The following is a 19208-nucleotide window of genomic DNA, read 5'->3' as shown; positions in this document are numbered from 1 at the left end:
ACCAGGTCTGCCTCCTAAAATCAATATGGCGGCACAGATCTACATCGTCGGGTGTCACAATCGATACAAGACTAGGCAAGTGAAGGAAGTCGCACTTAAAGAAGGGTTCCCGAACTAAATTATAAATCCTGCCTGTTATATGGTCACGACTTGACCTTTTCCTCCACACCCGCAGCCCACAATCGCAATACCTCCACCTCAAAAAAAAAATACTGTTCTGATTTTCTACCCTTTTCCGGCCACCCCAGAGTTTCTGTTTTGTGGGTGTCAGCCACTCAAAAAAAGAAAGACCTAGTCCTTAAAAATCGGAATTTAAAAAAAGCATCTGATGATATGAGAGAATGGTGAGCAGGAGTGAAGGAGTTTATCGTCTCCTTTCTAAATGTATTTGCTGATGCAACCGAACCAAGTAAACATGGAACGACCTCTTCCTTTCTCACCTCACACTCCAACAGACCTTGACACTGATAATGCTGCTATAATTTTCACACAGGAAGCTAGGAGTGTTTGTTTGTTTGTTTTTTCCCCATGCAGGATCGTGATGAGTCAGAACCTAATTATCGAACCGGTTTCAGAGTGGTTTCCTTATGGCGCATTCGTGATGAACCGTCCTTTGCCGGGCATCTATTTTCTAGATAATCCGCCATCTACAGACATTTTCAAGAGGAATAAATCAGCTTGCAACATTCCCAGAACTGAGCTTTATGAAATTATCTGATTGTGACTATGAATTAACAAAACATGGGCACAGAAAGGAAGGAAAACTTTATCATTAAAAAATAAGTATTTTTACGAGGGATGGAAGAGGATTGAATAATATTCATTATATTCGACATAATATTCGTTGTTAGCTAAGTCAAGGTTCTTGCCTGGTGGTCGTCATTAATTCCAAAGATCATGGACTTTCCATTTGCCCCGGGCCCACATCTTCCCGTCAAAACTACTGGTGGACGTGACATAACATATCCCCATCCCCCAAAACAAAAACAGGGGAAAACAAGACGGCCACCACACCGGTCCCATGTCAGTTCCTCCAGACAACATCGACACCGGAAGAAAAAGAAGAAATATTAATGACTTGAATAAAGAAAGAATAAGACAGCTGCTGGGAAGGTTCCCATCAACGTGGCATCCATGACATTTTACCTTCGCCAAATAATGTCCTGAAAGAAAAAAAAAAGGAGATGGAATCATGGCAGCTTCCTCTGTGATATATTCGGCTGGGGCTGACATCATATCTTCACTTCGTAAAGCAAACAAATCAATACAAACAAAAAGGAAATAAACAGCAGAGAGAAAAACTCTCATTAGAAGCAAAACCACAAGAGACTCGGTGAATCTTCCTTGTTAAAGGCTCTACAGATATTTTTAAAAATGAGTCTTTTAATGGATGAGTAATTAAAGAAACTAAATATTAATCCTAAATAATATACTTAGCACACCTACCTCCTTCTAAGACATATGTAACAATCTCAGTCTCTCCCTGGAATTAAACAATCTTTTGTACATCTGATTGCTGCACTCAGTTCACCCTCCTCTAGCTCTGACTCCCTTCATCGTCGACAAGCTAGTTTGTCCCTTCTTGTGTCGGAAACACTGTTTTGTCCTTCTTTAGCGTAAGAAAAGCTAATATGCTGGACCACAGCGCCAGACAAGCTAATCTGCTCTCCCTTTAGCGTCAGACAAGCCAATTTGTCTCCCCTGCAAGTCAAACCCACGCTGTGTGGCGACTGTTCTTGCGCGAGACTAATTTTGCCCTTCCTTTTGTGTCACACAAGACGCTTGGAACTTGATAATCCATCGGTATAGTGGTGGAGACAACAAACTCCAGGGAACCTAACCCGACATAAACCACACATAATCACGTTTTTCATTTATCCTTCTGTAGATAATAATACATAAAGGCTTTACCTCCCTTACACGAGGCGTTAGTCAGAGGATACGATATACCGGCATGCAAACGGATCATTCAAAACCAGACAGAAGATGCTTTTGCGGGCTTCCAAAGTTGTAATAACGGTTTTCCATTATATTGTCCAACTATTCATGTAAAAAATTCAATTAGTAAATCCACAATAAAACAGAAATTGTACAACATATGTCCAGTTCCTTACAGCCAATCTAGATATATATATAACCAACTCAAAACTATTCCTCAAGCCATGACGATGCTCACAGATACCATCTTCAAGACAGTTCACTGTCAAACCGAAATGGTTCAGTATGAGTCCAGGTCCAAGCTTCCCTTGATTAAACTTAGCTTGATTAAGCTAACTGTAGATAATAACCAAATGAGCGATAAATGTAGTTTCTATTCATACAGAATGTTGAAGATGAACAAGTTGAGCCAAGAAAAACTAAGTTGAAGAATAATACTCTGCTTGAGTTCTTTGGCTCGACACAAAAACAGCAAAAGCTAAAGTTCAGACAAAGATGAACACACAGGCACCAATGCATGTCATCTGCAATTACAACCAAGTGCATCAAGAAACATTAGAGGAGGACATGCCAGTTATTCGCAGTCTTGTTCTCATTTGATGTTGGATCTGATGCGGATAGGTCCCTGACTGTTGTTCCCTGATGAGAACAATTTCTTGCACTTTGTCTCCAGACTGCATTCTACGTTTTCATTTTTTTAATGAAACTTCTGGGTTTGGTAAATAGAAAAGAAATCTGACGAGGAGATATGTTTTAATATTTGGATCACCCGAACACTTAGCCAAAGGGCGAGACGAATAGTACCAATAAAGGTAGTCTCACATTGTACGACAATGCTGAAAATAAATGGTCAAGAACAATTTAAATAATCCATCTTCAGAATCTAGAAATTTTCCCCCAGTTTCGCTTCACAGAAATCGTCTCAATAATTCTGTTTCTGTTATGGTCTGATCAGACATCGACGAAATAATTTTTTATATTAATCGAGATTTCAATCCAGCTTTAAAGGGATATTCAGGACCTTAAAGGCAACCAATAACTGCTTGAAATTAGAGCTAAGTTTGTCACCTTCTCGTGTAAGATATTAGGACATTAGCTTGCACTGATGAACCTTCATTAAAGCATTCAGCCAGTTAAGGCAGCTTTACGACACATGGACGGTTGACTTAACGGTCGTGTAACCAGAAAAAGCTCGGTAACAAGATCATTGCAATTAGCACAAAGAAGCTCGCCTCTTCATAAAAAAGAGCGTCGAATCAACAACAACAAAAAATGCATGCTGAGGAATCAGATTAATTGCTGACAAATGTCTTGGAGTTCAACAGGACACTGAATGAAGAAGAAAACACGGAAGAAATATTGCAGCGTAGGTGGATGACGGTTGGTGTTCATTACCAGGTCCTCGCTCTTTCGATCAGGTAGTGTAAATGTCACAGTAGCTTGATTACAGAGAATGCAACTCTCAAAATGGCTGCTGGCTTACCAAATGATATGAGGAAAAGCTTGTAATAAAAAAAAATACAAATCGATGTCAGTGACATGACGGGGGTTGGGGTGGGGATGGAGTCTGCGAATTGGGTGAATGGGAAACTATGGCAACCAGATCAAGGAAAAGCTTGTAAAAATTCTTGGTTTTGCGGAGGCGAAATTCTCCTCACGCACTTCCAGGGTCTTGGTATTGTAGAATCTGGTCAAGGAATTTAAAAAAAGGACTGGACCACTCTGTCTGGATTTGGAGTAATGTGCTTGATGTGCTCAACACAAGACATGCTTGCTATGTTGTAAAGAGAATTAGGGCTTGTGAACATAAGCTGAAGAGATGTTATTTTCGTCTCATAAGGTAAAATTAATTCGTTGAAGGCCTGAATGTAACATTAACTTATTTTCTCAACAATGTCTTAAAGGTCGAGTAGAGTGAAATATATTTTGTAATGAACGGGTCACGATCTGTGCAAGAAACCATCTCATCATTCCTTTATTTTTATGGGCACCAGTGTGATACATTTTTTTAAAAGAAACTTGACTGGGGGATATTTGGAAAGTGCGCTGACAGGTGTAAGTTTAAAAATTGCGTTGTCCTTAGTATTGACCATTACCAAAGATTCTTCAGTAAAGCTAAAATAAAATTTTGCACTTTGCAAGAATATATACGCCATTCATCGATTCTAAAGGAGTAAAGGAATAAAGGAGTAAAGGAATAAAGGACTAGCCATTTTATCTCATAACAAGAGGAAGCCATGGACAGCAGACATCAGTTGCGTGCAGAGAAGGGTGTATCCACCCGTCCTGCAAACACATTGCAAGCCTAGACAGGCCAGTCTAGACCAGAAGGCCGTTTCAACCTGTTATTTCTTCGTAATAAATCAATCTACATCAGCTGGCAACAAAAAAATCTGTGTCTGCATCTCACGCAATGGAATATTTTTGTTCCCTTCAAACATCATTCTTTACGGCTTTCATTATTGCTAGAAAACTTTTTTTTAAATTGTTATTTTTACGAAGTAAACTGGAGTTAAGGATCGAAGAAATAACAACAGAATGTGAAACTAGAACAGTCTAGATGATGATATGATAGCGGCCAAAGAAAGAGTATGCAGAAATTTCACAGTAACTTTTGAATGGTATGTTTATCATAAATAACGATGTAAACAAGGCGTTAAGTGAGTAAATGTTTACATGTGTAAACACGGGTATCAAGCCCACTCCACCCCACTTTTCTTCTCGCGGTCAAGGTGCGCCTTCAAGCAACATCGATGTGTTCTTGTCTCTCCATCCAGTCTGACACGAAAGAATAAGAGAACCAGACGCAAGCTGCCAGAATTTCATCTCACATCATGTACAGACATCGATCCCTCTTCGTCATCCTTCTTTCTCTCCCAGCCTCACCTCTAAACCATTCCCTTTCTCCTTCGACTATTTACTCTTTTCTTCTCTTCCTTGTTCGTGTAGCAAATGCTGAAAGACTTCACAGTCAGCTTCCCTGAACTGTGAGCAACAATTTGGCGAGATAATGAACTGCCCCTAAACCCTAATGCTATTTTGATTAGCGGGAGGGCGCAGACAGGGGCACCGGCATATTTCCTGAAGCCGCTTGCAAGTCGCGGCCATTCTTTGCTGAGCACCGTGTGGACCATGAACTTCAGAGCTGCTGTAATCATGAAGTGCTCAAGTCTTCACTGATGTAAACAGGTGCTTCTGTTTCTCTCAGTTAAGGGTAGGTCCCTGCTCTCACATGCCAAAGCTTCTGTCAAAAGCTGCGTCATTGTCTTGTGGTAAACAACGAAACCTGGGGAAAAGGTAGTGCCACTCCTGCAAAAGCAAAATCAAAGAGCATCTGGGCAGATTGCTCAGCCACACCTGCGGAAACCTCTGTTACCTGGAGAAGTTTCCACCTTCGACTTTGATATGTTGATATGTGTGTGTGTGAGAGAGAGAGGGAGAGAGAGCATATTTGTTGAATACATCGTTTGCACTGGTATCGTGTCCATCATTATTTGTCTTATCGACACGCGGACTTCATGTCTTGTAAAATAAAAGGACGAAGAAGTATAAATACTTTGTGAAGTCGAAAACATTTTTAAAAAGATTTTCCAGAGTTGCTTTTCCAGATTCCTTCAGCAATCCTCGCCTTTTTCCCCTTTACAAATTCAATCCCAAGAAGTGACTCCAGCTGACAGGATGTGGTTCTTCGCCCACGGCTACGATCTGTGGCACTAGCAAGACATCACAAGTTTCCATCCGTTAACAAACCTAGTTTGAAACTGTTTCTTGTGACAGAATTTGGTTATTCGGATATTTCTGTAGCCATTTTTGAGGGTTGGTGAGGAAAGGGTGTTGTAATGAAAGCGATAAAACCTTTAAATTCGGTGTCCTTTTGCAAAGTTAAGTTTTGGTTGAAATTTGTAAGCACTACATGGCTGGAGTGCTCACGATTTATTTATTCCTATGTATTGGAACTCACGTGTAGCTTCTGGTAATTTACCAGAACACTCAATCTCTGTCGGTGGCACGAGGGACCTTTTTTGTAAATGTTTTGCTTTTGAACTTATCTGGGCTACGTTCCAAACGAATTTAGGAACAAAAAAGAAGCAACAAAAGAAAGAAAAAGCATAAAGCGAATGGAAAAAGACAAGAAAAAAAAGTGCTGGGTTTTTATGAGGCGCTACGAAAAGTAATCTTTACTGCCATTGCTTGCTCTCTGTGAAAAATAATATGCACTAAAGTGACAAGTCATCAATATGTTGGGAGAGGCACGACCTTCTACTGTAGATACTGTGTTCTGACTAGAAAAGATAGAAGACCTGGTGGTTGCATCTTCTGCCTGCTTCTACAACCATTGCACGTGTTCAGATGTTTGGTACAATATTGCTAACCTTTTGTATCTCGCAAGTCTAGTTTGTTTAACATCCTTGGTTTCCAATTCCTCCTTTCTCTCTCTTTTCTTGAAAGGATCCATAACGAACATGCACTTATCAACAATAACACTCAAAGCCATAAGGTACACGCCTGGACGTTAAACACAAGCGCACGCATATTAACATGCACGCAAAGCAAATTAACCCAGGCAACAAAGAAAGAAAATAAATAAATCACGGAGAAATTTCCTGCGAGACTTAGCACCGCCGCTAGACTGCACTTGCGACTGCCAAGTGGAGAGCTGGGGCTCGACGATCGATGTCTTCCACACGTCCCCGGCAAAGCTGGTCCACAGACCGCCATCAGCCCACAGTCTTCAGACCACAGCCATAGACCACCACCAGCCCACAGTCTTCAGACCACAGTCACATGCAACACAACCACAGACCTCAACCACCCCATAGTCTTCAGACCACAGCCACAGGACACCACCAGCCTACAGTCTTCATGCCACAGCCATAGACCACCACCAGCTCATGGTCTTCATGCCACAGCCACATCCCCACAACCACAGAAGGTAGAATACGAAGTCCAGGTAGAGGTCCTCGATACTGAAGCTGTTGGGTAGGATACCTGACGATCTCTTGTATGACTAACTCTCTATAAATTTGCAAACCTTCTGGATTTAAGATCATTTCTCGTCACATGTAAAATGTCTTTAAAGTAAGCTATTAAATTAAGACAATAAATTAATAAAAATAAAAAAATAATGATAAACGCAAAATTTGTAAAGCTCTCTCCTAAGTCCTAATAAGAATGTTCTTAGTGCTAAAGAACGAGAACGAGACACGGACAGCACACGAAGGACAGGAAAACAATAACATATAAATTATAAAAGAATGAACAAACATTATTAACGAAGAATGAAATCAAATACAGAAAACACAAAGAGGAACCAAATAACAAGAACAAGAGCTGAGAGTAACATGATATTACAAAAGGAGGGTGTGACAAATGACTAGCATTATGGGAAAGGGTTGTTAGGAGTAATGTTTACAGTAGATGTGAGTTTTCAGTGCAAGTTTGAAGGATTCAATGGTGGGTAGGTGGCGGATACAAAAGGGAGAGAGTTTTATTGTTTCTCACATTACATATATGACAGATTGGCACTAAGCGACCCTATTCCGATCAGCCAGACATCTCTGAGGCAATGGAATCTCCTTATTAAAAATATATTTAGTTCGTTATGGAAGGATGAAAAAATAAAATAAGACACCACCTATGAGGTACAATGGTGTTCAATAAACTAATTAGAAGACCCTATCTTCCCGTGAACCGGAAGACAGCGATTCTCTGTAGCTTCGAGAAGAAAGTGACTGAGGTTGAGGAAGGGAAAGAAATACGAGGTAGACGAGTGTCCACAAGAGTGCATTTGTTTATCATTCGCATGCTGAGGCTTACCAACCAGGTCCGTAGTTCCTGTTGTGAACGAGCAAGTTTCCTTCATTATACATGCAAAAAATGCAAAATATATCGGAATTTTGCCTAAGAAAAAACGAAACACGATAAACATCATGAATTTCTACAGCAGAGCATGAACTAAACTTGGACTAGCCTTAACCCTGATGATTTATTCACCATGGTATTTATTTACGTACAAAGGTAAAAGGAGTCGTTATCATGCAACAAACGAGATATGTCCTTGCTTCTCCTTTCAATGAATTAATCAATTAGTTGATATTGATTTAATTTCCATCAATACATTTCTATTAATTAATTTTTGATTAACGTTTACCATTAATGTATTAAATTTTTATTTACATTTGTTGGTGACAATTTTTCTCAGTCTTTTTCCTACAGTAAAGCTCGCGCAAGACGTGGAATCCCACTCATGTCTAGGGGATAGATAGATGGTGAGATAGACAGTAAGATAGATAGATATACAGCTGTATATAAATAACTGTACTAATTGTAAGCTCTAGTTGCAGTCAATCTATTATTTAAGCCACAGACATTTAGCGAATGGATTTCTTTCATTGGCTGGAAATGCAAATTTTTTTATGTGATTGCAGACAGGGTCCCCGACATAATGTATGTCAATGGCCTTAATGTCATGGTAATCATGATGGTAATTATACTGTACACAAGGTATTGAATCCGTTTCACAGATTCCTTCCTTGAAAGCCGTCACAGAGTGAGTAGTGTGCGAGACTAATGCCGGTTCCTAAAATGGAATCTGCTTGTCTGTAAAAACTAACTGAAGAGTTCACCCAGTTTCTTTTCTTGCTGTATCCGTTCCCCTGTCAACATGTCAACAACTCAATGCCCCATCCCTTCTTTAATTTGTATTCTCTTACTGTTTTGTCTTGCTTCTCTGTGCTTGTGCATGTCGCTCGCTGTTCTTTTAATTCTGAAGATCAAGATCGTGGCTCGACTGTTTGCTGTGTGCTTTCGTCCCTGTGGAAGTCAGGAAGAATAAAGAGTTTGACAAGTTCAAGCACCATCAATGTTTTCATTATGGTCACTTGTGTTTTCCAGTCTGGACAATAGCCTGGCTACAGTTACCACTTTCTGTCTCATAGGAGGAAGGGTGAGTTAAACGGTCAGTGTTCGAAACCAGGTAAACGCTAGCTGGCAATCATTGTTATTATCCATGATATTATTACCTTTCCATCGCTGTACTTTTTTGTAATGTATTATTTTCTGTGAATTCTGCAAGCTAAACCTTCGGATGATAAATTTAAATATGATTATCGGATTTTTTTTTTCTCATAGCGGGTTCTTAGTCCCTTGTGAGTGACTATGTGTGAGAGAGAAGAGAAGGAAACGTGTGATAAAAAGAGTTAAAACGAATAGGAGGCACTCCATGTATGGAAATGTATCACCGCGAAGTAACCTCTTAATCTTATAATGGTCACGTGAAGATCATGTGATAGAGAAGTAATGACAATTTCGGACAATTTCGTGAGCAATACACAGACAGACGAGCCTCGGAAAGTGGCAGGATGCAAAGCTGTCTCCCATTATAATCCCGTTTTCTACGCTTTTTATCTCTAACTTGCTTTGTTATCTCATTCTCCGTGCGGTTTGCCCCTTTTCCCTCTCTCTATCCATCCCAACGGTTTCCTGGCTCCAAGTAACGGACGCGATCCACATAACACGGAGTTGTGTAGGATAACCGCGATAAGAGATATGAAAGCTTTCTGAGTGTGAATAGGAACATATGAGTAGTGAACGAAGTGAACTGCATTTTATCAGGCGGTGCGCACGTGCTGCTCTCTGCTTGCATTCTCGTCGTGAAGATTATCGATGTGTGCACCTTCTTTGTCTGATTACGCAATCGGCTACTTAAGTCGGTCCTCACCTGTCTGCATTAGTCATGGTATTGTGATAGCATGCATTCACAGTGTGCGTGGGCATCTGTGTGTGTGTGTTGTTTTAATTGGCTTATGCCGCACTGCTTGACACCTGGTGATCCAGGTTCAGATCCCGCCTTAACCACACTATTTTTCTGCTCACGGACTCATTTGTTTAAAATACCGGTTGGTAAAGTGGTCTTTTCTGCACTGCATGGTAAGTATAGGTATGCCAGTTAATTGCCAGTCAACAACCAAGAATATCAGTTCTAGCTTGTACATATCCTTTACTATCGCCAACAATGGAGTTAAATCGCAAAAATAATAAAAGACATATCATGAGAATTCAGATAAAATACTGCGACTATTTCTGTGGTTGAGAGATCGTGTCAAAGCTAGAAAAAATCATATTCATGGACAGTCAAAGAATCAAATAGCATTAATGGCCTTTAGATGTAGACGGACCACCTCTACCAAACTGTTTCATGAGGGTTGAGTAAACACTTTTGCGGAAGTGAGTCAAACGTCTGCCCATATCTGTCCGGTTATGAAGGCTTTAAGAGGATTGGCGAGTACGGGACAAAGATTGTTAACGACCGTCTGAAGGTTGAAAATCTGATTGAGTGCAAGAAAACACCTGGTGCTAGTTGCAGAAATGTTTCTAAAACTCAAAACTGTTTTAAAGAAGAAAACTTGGAAACATTTTTCAAAGAACGCTTCTATGTCATTTAGATACATTGCACCAGAAAAGACGAGAACAAAAGTTTGGCCCAAACATCGGAGAAGGCGATTCCCAAGTATTTAAAGCTGCTCCTGTCTTCGAGCCCTACCTTGTCCATGTACATCTTTGCTCTGTCATCACCAATGACTGTTTTTGCTGATGTATATTGTATATTCGAACTGACTGTCAGTCAGCTGACAAGGTCTTGCAGTTCTCTAGTGTTTGCGATCAGATCGATGTTGTCTGCGCAGATTGTAAATTGGCCTTTTACTGATGGAAATGGAAGTGTGATGGTCGTGGCATGATATTCTCCAAGATGTCAAGCAGTACAGGTGATAGGGAGCGGCCTATGAACGTGTGAACAGATGTTCTCATTGGGTTCTCCTGCACTACTGCACCCGTTGAACTTTTATACATAAAATAAAATCTTTAATGCCAGTGACTCATAGTCATTATGACATTAGGGAGATACAAGTATATTTACAATACAAAACAGCATGATAAACAGCAATCTAATTCAAATGTAAATTTTCACAGAATCTTAACCTGATTAATATGTATATCAAGGGACATGACTAATTATTTATACACATATGTATGTTCATGATACTTCTATCCATCTACATTATACCTACACACATTAGTAGTTGTAACATAGCAAGGTATATAAAGGTGCATCTAAATATACAGAACCAAGTCACTTCCAAAGGATGGCTATATACAGAGCCTCAATGACTTGGATGAGGCACCTCGATGTTAAATGTTTTTATCACATGGCTAGCCCCTCGTATTAGACTCTGTCAAAAGCCTTTTTGAAGTCAGTGAGTTTTTCAAAAAATCCTCTTCTTATGCCTTTTTATCTTCCATGATAAATCAGGTATCTATTTCTGTAAAGCAGCTTTAAGGGGAATTTTCCAGCAGAAGCAGACCTGAAACTAGTGAGCTTCCCAATCGAACATAGGTCTCCAGGTTACAGAGCCGAGACTAGAAAAAGTGACATAAAGGGCTGTGATGGAATTTGAGTGATGTGTTAGTCACCTTACTCCGATTATTCTCAGCAAATTTTGCAGGATTACAGTGATCCCTCACCTGTCGCGGAGACAGACCAGAGTCTCCATCTACCATGAGAAACACATTTTTTGCTCTGTTATGTTACCAGCGGTTCCAAGCTGATCAAATTTAATGTACAGAACAAATTTTGACACCAACCTTTTTTTTAGTGGGTACCCGAAGACAGAAAGAGAAAGAGAGAGAGAGAGAGCGAAGCAGGGAGAGAGAGAGAGAAAAAAAGAAGAGAGAAAAAATAAAAAAAGAGCTAGCACCGGCACCGCATTATTTATCTTTCCTTCATTCGAAGCTGTCGCTTTTGCTTCTGGATGTCTTCTGATCTGGTCTGAGGATTGTGCTGAGCGCTGACAACGTGCTAGGAGACTGTCCATCACCCAGGCAACGACGGATATTATTGCTATTAATAAAATATAATACAATATAATCAAAAGTGGCATGCACCTCACAGACATGTCAGACACTGGGTCTGCTAACCTTCATCATTTCCAGCTTTCTTCCTGTAGTCGTCTTTGTGCAAAGTATAATTCTCTTTTTCAGTCAGGCAACCGCGAATATCTTCTTCCTACATCCTCCGCAGCCTCCTCAGGTGCATGAGAAGTTTTCATTCACACCTGACATCCACCGCTGCCTGACCCGGACATGCATCGCATGACAACTACAGTATGGCCGTCATGCATGACTGGCTAGGTCATCCCCTTACCTAGCGATGGCGACGACTAAAAAAAAATTTTTTTAATGAACTCCTTTTGTCATTAATTCCTTACCTGGAAAGCTGACGGCACACACAAACAGTGAACTTCAATGCACGAGGCTAGCAGCTTCCGGAGCAGACGTTTCCATAGCAACGTGTAAACAATAAAGCCAATAGAAGCCGGAAACAAGAAATGGCGCACAGACTCATTTGGGTAAAAAGAAATGCTGAGAGGAAGATGTAGAAAAGGGACAATTGTGGGAGGGAAAGATACAACCTTTGATGTCAGACTGTTAAGATGATGTAGGATAGGATTTTATTGCGATGAGGTTCGAGACTTGAATAAAATGGCATGTCCCAGACATTTTTATTGTGATGGACTCCGACAAAAGAAAGGTCAGCGGGGTTAGAAAAAAATTAACTGGAGTAAGTGCTTAAAAATAATTCAGTGGGGAGAGTATTAATGATACCTATTAAAAATGAAGGGCTAGCATTACTCTGGCAGGTAGAGATGGCCACTAATGCTTCCATTTAATTCATCCTTTTTAAGTTACAGTCGTGATGAATAAACCATTTTCCTCCGTCCATATTTCCCTTTGATGTAAAATATACGAAAGTCCTCGCTAGTGTAAGAAAGAAAGAAGATAAGAAGAAAAGAAGTTCAAGCATTTAAAGATGAGTGCTCATGCATGTAAAGCAAATATTGCTTATCTCGTCTCCATGGGCCTTGTGCCAAAATAAATGTTATTGGACAATTTCATATCTACACAAATAACAAAAGAGAAAGTATCAAAACAGAACTAGGGGACCAGCCATAAAATGTATAAGAAAGGCAAGCAATATCTCATCTACATTTTTTTCGCGTCTCCTGAAAACTCATCCTGTGGAATGAGAAGAAAAGTAGAGACAATTGAAAAAACGATCGTGGAAGATGGATGTTCGTGAAGGACACGATCATTATCTTTTTGTTTGTTTTAATTTGTTTTTGTGTTTGTCCTAAGCTAGTCACAGGGACAATTCAAGCAGAATTTTAACGACCGTATGACCATGTGTCCCAGTGACAATTGTGGGAATAAAGTAACTACCAATCGACTAATATCAAAACAGTTTTTCTTTTCCTTTAATTTATCTTGTCATGTTCTTCAAGTGTTTTTGAAAGCGAAATTAATACTTGATAATGCTTACCGGTGACCGATAATGAGGCTACAGAACCTCCAGGCGGAGAAAGAGGGAATGCATTAAACGATTTTCTCGAAACATCTGAGGACAATTTTCTTGCCATAAAGACGTCAATCGCACCTGACCTTTGTACTTTGCAAACAGATTTACACAAGAGGCTGTAACGAGCTGGCGAAGAGGTTGCCGCTGTTGTTGGACTCACGGACAAGAACAGAGACCAGGCCTTAGAAGTTACAGGAAGAGTTCTGGGTTGTCCTTACCTCGAGATGGCCAGCCAATCCACGATCAAATGGCGCCAAGAAAAGGGCAAGAAAACATCAAAGTGTGGTTTCCGTGACACACCGAGAGTTCCGATTCAGCAGCAAATATCATTTTTCTTAACAAATCTTTTTTCCAAAAAGTTCTGAGATTTGGTTTAGGTTGTATTATTTCTTTCAGGGGGATACGTTATCTATATTCTTCGTTAAGACTCATTCGAGATGTTTAGGACAGGTGGGACTCTTTTGATTTGAAGAAAATCATGATACTATTAGGTTGACATGCATCAGTCCTCTAGTTCATTTACCTTCCTTCTGTAGTTCTTTTGCCACATTTATTTTTTTATTTGTGAGTATATTTTGATTGCTGGCTTTTTTTATTGTATCCACTCTTCGCTTGAATATAACCGTTGAAATTTTTATCCTTTCTTGCATTCTTTTTTCATTCTTTCCATCTTTCTTTATCCTTTCTTTCTTTCAAAATTTCCTTCTTTGTTATGTATTTTTGTCAGGAATGTAGCTTCACTATCAAAAGACTGCAGACAGATGGAGCTCGCTGTCGAAGTCTCAGTCGGAACTCTTAAAATGATGCTTACGGAGCGGCCCAGTAGGCGATCGTGTTGCTTTCTCTTTCTTTCAAGTCCAACCCATCAAATCCTGGTTTCTCTTCTCTTTACATTCCCACTTTATAGCTTCATGTATCTCGCCAGTCGTATATTCTGCATTTCCTTCTCTTCAGGGGGCACAGGTTAAGGTCAGGTCGCCGACACCTAGAGCAGTTACAGTTGTGATACAAAGCTCTTTCTTCTAACCCTAAAGTTTGTTACTTGTATACTTTCTTGTATTTTCTAAAGAAGTTTTGATGACGTCTTTCTCGTTGTGTGCCTGCCAGTCCTGCATCTCTATTTATGTTTTTTCACGAAAATATGGCATAAAAGAACTTGTTGCCTTAACACAAATAACAGCTGACACTTTTAAAACCTTGCCCTTTGAACGAAATGAAAAACAAGAATATCGAAAGAAAAATATCGATTACAGGGGAAGAAAAAGTAGGGCTAGAGTAAAGAAAAATACTAAAACAGATATGAACAGGAATTATTGATTCAGAAGGGCTTTGGCTCGTTTTATGAAGCACAATCCACTTTGACACTTAAGAAGAATAAAACAAATAAAAAAAATCACAAAGAGAATAAAATCTCTTACCTTCAGCCATGCTCTGGCAGCCACGTTCTTCAAGCGACACAAACGATGTAATTGAATGAAACCTGTCAGATCATCGCACAAGTGATGACACCAAGGACTGAGGTATTATCGCTGAGGTCCTGAAGACAACATTCCTGTCAAAGCTACTCTCGTCGTTGGCAATAAGACTCCTCGAACTCCTCTCTTCGGGCACTCCGATCCAGGCCTCATCTGAGTCGGACACTGGTTCCCTCTGGGAAGTGTAGCAGAAGGTGGAAGACCGTTGTAGTCTTTGCGTCCACTTGCGGCACAACCGTTGGGCAGCAAACGTCACCTGCGTGACGCGTCTCACAGATGAAGAGCCACACAGGCGTCCGTCGCACGTGCGAAGGAGGATGGCAAGCACGCACACACAGGCCAGTAGCAATCTTTCAGCCACCCCCCGAACCCTCCCCCCAACCTCTGCTGCTCTCCTAGCTTCCTTCAGCACACCCGACAGGAGGAAACGCTCGAAGTCTGGACGGCCGCACGTTGAACCACTCGCAGCCGCGTGTCGTGCGGCAAGAACGTCAGCTTTTCTCGTCTCCGATATGACGTCCACACACCGCAGTCTCTGGTCTACAGATGTTCATTCTTCAGGCCAGCTAGCTCTCGAGAGACGACAACCAGCGCTGCTGCTGCTCGCGACGAACCTCCTCCATCTCTCACTCCCATGCGTTACACGTGTTGCTGTCGTTCCTCGAGACGAAAGGAGAGCGGCTATCTAAAACAAGCCGAGAAAACGTGTGAGAGGAGTGGAAAGAAAAAGAACGAACAATGAATTGTATCGGAAATCGATATTCTGTCGTTCTGTCGACCAGAAAGCAGACAGGATTTGACCTAGCAGTAGTCGTTGGAACTGGTGGGCCGCGAGCTCGCAGTTCTGGCAGGAAATCTGTGCGCAGGCTGAGCCACCAGGAAATGAGCCAGGGGAGGCCAGTCACCAGACCTTCGATTCAGAATTTGAAAATTATAGGTCCGGTATTTGTCTCTCACTCCATCACATCCTCCTCTTACCTCCCCACCTCTCACCCTCTCTGTCACCTGACCCTTCCTCTTCACATTGCTACGTGCACGGCATCATGGGATATTATATTTTTGTAACAGTCCTGAGTCAATAGTAAATTAAGTGTCATTGTTTTAATGAAGAGCTAGCATTACTTCAAAGAATCTCGATAACGGTTAGTTTTCCTTCAGACCTTTTATGTTTGTCAGCTCAAAAGCCTTTGCAATATAAACTACATTTTCGAGACAAATAAGTTTTAATGAAACATAACGCGCGAAGATCGGAACATTTATTTTAACAATAATTATTTTCTAGAAATAATAGACAAAACTGTTTATTTGTTGGAGCTATATTGGACGAAATGTAACTCTAAATTTCTAGAAATGAATTTGCTCACAGCTTTGCAGAAGCGAAATTCTTTCCAATATTTTTCTTGATATACAACGAAACTGAAACTTGAAACAATACAACAACATAGAGATAAATTACACGAGAAAGTGTTTTACCATCTTTTCAACGCAAGATATAATATTACGTCTAGATCGTAAAAATACAATATGACATTTTTTGAACAAAAAAATCGAAGACTTCTGTGATACACAAATCTAGGTCACTAGGTCATTCTCCAAGATTTCATGTTTAACGGGGACAACTTATAAAGCTTATTTTATTATTAAGCTTGTGACAACCGCTTGACATTTAAGGACACCGATGCCTAATGAATGTACAGCTACTTGTCTCCTTGTAAACAAGAGATGAAGCTTCTTTAGCGTATTCCCACCGTTACGTGTGACGTCAATCAACAACCCCCAACGGTCGTTAACTGCTAATCGCAGAGCAAAGTTTTCCAGGAGAAAGGTCGAATGTTAGTCATTTTGGCGTACGATGAAGTAGCTTGGAGAAAATTTAGTAGTTTTGTATGAGGCTGCAGTCTTTATGAGGCTACCCGCCCGCCATTTATCAGGGCCGCACTCACCTAATTAATGAGCTAAAAGGCCGTCTGCTTATAAGGCTGTGCATTCCCCGTTTATAAGGCTACGATCATGGTGTAAACAAGTTTAACCATTCTCAGTTTATAAAGCTGCACACACACCATTCATACCTTCACCACAGTTTAAAAAGTAGGACGCTCGCCATTTATAAGACTGCACACTACTCATCGCCGGGTCTTCGCTCGAATCTGTTCTATGTTAAAATAATGTTTGTAAGGCTACATAGTTCTCCCTGCTCACTTTCTACGATAATAAGGCTACACAATAGACTGGTGTCTAGTGTTCTGTCTGGTGATGGCTGGACCTGACCTCCAGCAAAGACTCCCTGAGCGTGACGGTGCACTGAGTGCTGGCGGTCACCCAACCCTGATGTTCTCGTGACCTGCGGTGAACTTTGAGAATCTGTCGAGTGCATGTTTGCGCGACAGCTTATTGTCGTTTGATGCATGCTGTCCACGCATGTGTCGATGTCTTCGATCTGTGCTTGCTCATAACTTTAGATGACTTTCTTTGTTGTCCTCCCAATGTGTTTGTTTTGGTGGCGAGTAATGAACGTTTGCACGTGACGTCCGCCATCTGACCTCGCTATAAAAGTCAACAATAAGCTGGTTATGTACACTGAAGGGGAAAAAAACTTTTTCTAGTCTTAAATATAGTAGTTATGACTGTTATTTATATTACAGCCCTAGAGTTTGTGTGCCGATTAAATTTTAAAATTCTGTGTTGTATTATCCCTCCCTATTGTGTGGTTTATTTATATCTGTTATTATTCCATATTGCACCAAACAATTACAGGTTTTCGAAATATTAATATCGAAGCGGAAATTGTCAAACAAAAGACAACCAATATTTAGTTCTCCAACCTGTCTAAAAATAAAGTACATCGTCTGCTGAAGTATTTTCTGGATGACAAAAATTATAAAGTGTTTTTACATCGATTTCTGTTATTAAGACAAAGAAAACATTTTTAAGCAGGGATAATTTTTTTCGCCGTCGAGAAATACCTACATGATATTATAATGTGTTATACTGATTTATGATTCTCCCCTTCTCTTGGGAGTAGGTATATCATCCAGAAACCATTCACATCCCAATAATATTAAAACTAAGCGCCTTCTCCACTAGGTAATGTTTGCTATCATGAACAGCAAACAAGGAGCAAACAAACACACAAACACATATATAAAATGGCAGCATCTATGAGCATTCATCGTCTAATATTTCTCAACAGGTCAATAACAAATAAATTAAAAACATTAAAATGAAATAAATAAAGTAATTACATGTAGAAGCAGCATGCATGTTCTGAATAAACAAAGAAAAAATTGGAGTGATTACCTACAGCGAGAAGCAGGGAGTTAATGAAAGACAAAGACTACCTGGGAAACATGTAACTGTTATACATACCTAAACTTGTGCACCTGTAGATGAGGGAGAATTCACCAAAGAAAACAAGAGAAAAGAACCCGCGTGGCTTCAATCAGTAACAGTCACACATCCCCCACAGCGCCGAGACCGTCTGAGCCATGTTCAGCCAGATAACATCCTCAAAGCCAGCTTTCTTTCTTTCTTTTCTCTTTTCCTCCCTGCCCCCTCTTCCCTAGGGGGGTGGGGTAGGTGTGCAGCTAGCAGCAGAACACATGGAGCAAGATGAAGATGACGGTTAGGACGGGTAGGTGTGGAGGTCGGAGACGAGGCCACAAGCAAGGGTATCCCGCTACAGCGTGCCTGCAGTCTCCGATCGCCGCTGGTATCCGCGTGATGTTGTTGCTGCTGTTGCTGCTGTTGCTGCGCGGCTGCTGTGACCAACTGAGAGAGGCAGGGAAGGGGTAGAGGGAGAAAGAAAGAGTTGCAGCGCCTTTTGTTGTGTGTGAAGGTTTGTCATTTTGCTCTGCTTGACGCCCGCCGTGGATCGGGTGACAGGTCTCCTGCGACCAGCTCCATCCTACCTCCCTACCTCATCCCATCCCTCCTAATCTCCCCAGAAAAGGGGGGTAGCTGCTGGCTGTATCTGATGGAGAAGTACTAGACCTTTTGCTCTCTTTGCTGCATGTTCCTTCCCGGTGCTGCGACTGTTACCCATTCCCATTCAGACGGTGCCAGAGCTGTTGTTTTTAATTCCTCGCTCGTACGCAGGTTTTTTTTTTAAAGGGAAGAAGTAATTTTTCTTCTCTGTCTTTTTTTGTGTGTGTTGGGGATCACTCACTCCAAGCTAGCTTCTCCACAACAATCTATCATCACCTCCCTTTCTGCATCCTTTTGTCTGGCGACCGGGAACGGTTTGAACTTGTGTTGCGTGCTGATATTGTTTACTATACTTTATTGTGGAGCTCCAGCGAGTGTTCAGACTCGTTGTCTTTTGAAAGTGTTGTTATCGAAGATATTTCTCCGTACAAATGAATTCACAACAGGAAAAAAGATTT

At 40.8% G+C, this 19208-nt stretch overlaps 1 protein-coding gene across 5 annotated transcripts in view; it reads right to left on the bottom strand.

Moving 5' to 3' along the window:
- The window catches only part of LOC112574230, a 74731-nt gene extending 55959 nt beyond the window's left edge, over window positions 1–18772 (bottom strand). For 3 of the 5 annotated variants that reach the window (XM_025255137.1, XM_025255142.1, XM_025255141.1), the window contains exons 1-2: window positions 18193–18772; window positions 14770–15511 (exon numbers count right to left, since the gene is read on the bottom strand). The gene's annotated coding sequence lies outside the window, so the exon portion shown is untranslated. Of the gene's footprint in view, window positions 1–14769; window positions 15954–18192 lie in introns of those variants that run through there. The other 2 variants (XM_025255139.1, XM_025255138.1) reach the window with 2 other exon arrangements.
- Window positions 18773–19208: the final 436 nt, after the last annotated feature.

Source organism: Pomacea canaliculata, linkage group LG10 (genome assembly GCF_003073045.1).
Source record: "Pomacea canaliculata isolate SZHN2017 linkage group LG10, ASM307304v1, whole genome shotgun sequence".
In the NCBI taxonomy this organism is placed as follows: domain Eukaryota; kingdom Metazoa; phylum Mollusca; class Gastropoda; order Architaenioglossa; family Ampullariidae; genus Pomacea; species Pomacea canaliculata.
This window is presented reverse-complemented; position numbering and strand designations above follow the sequence as displayed.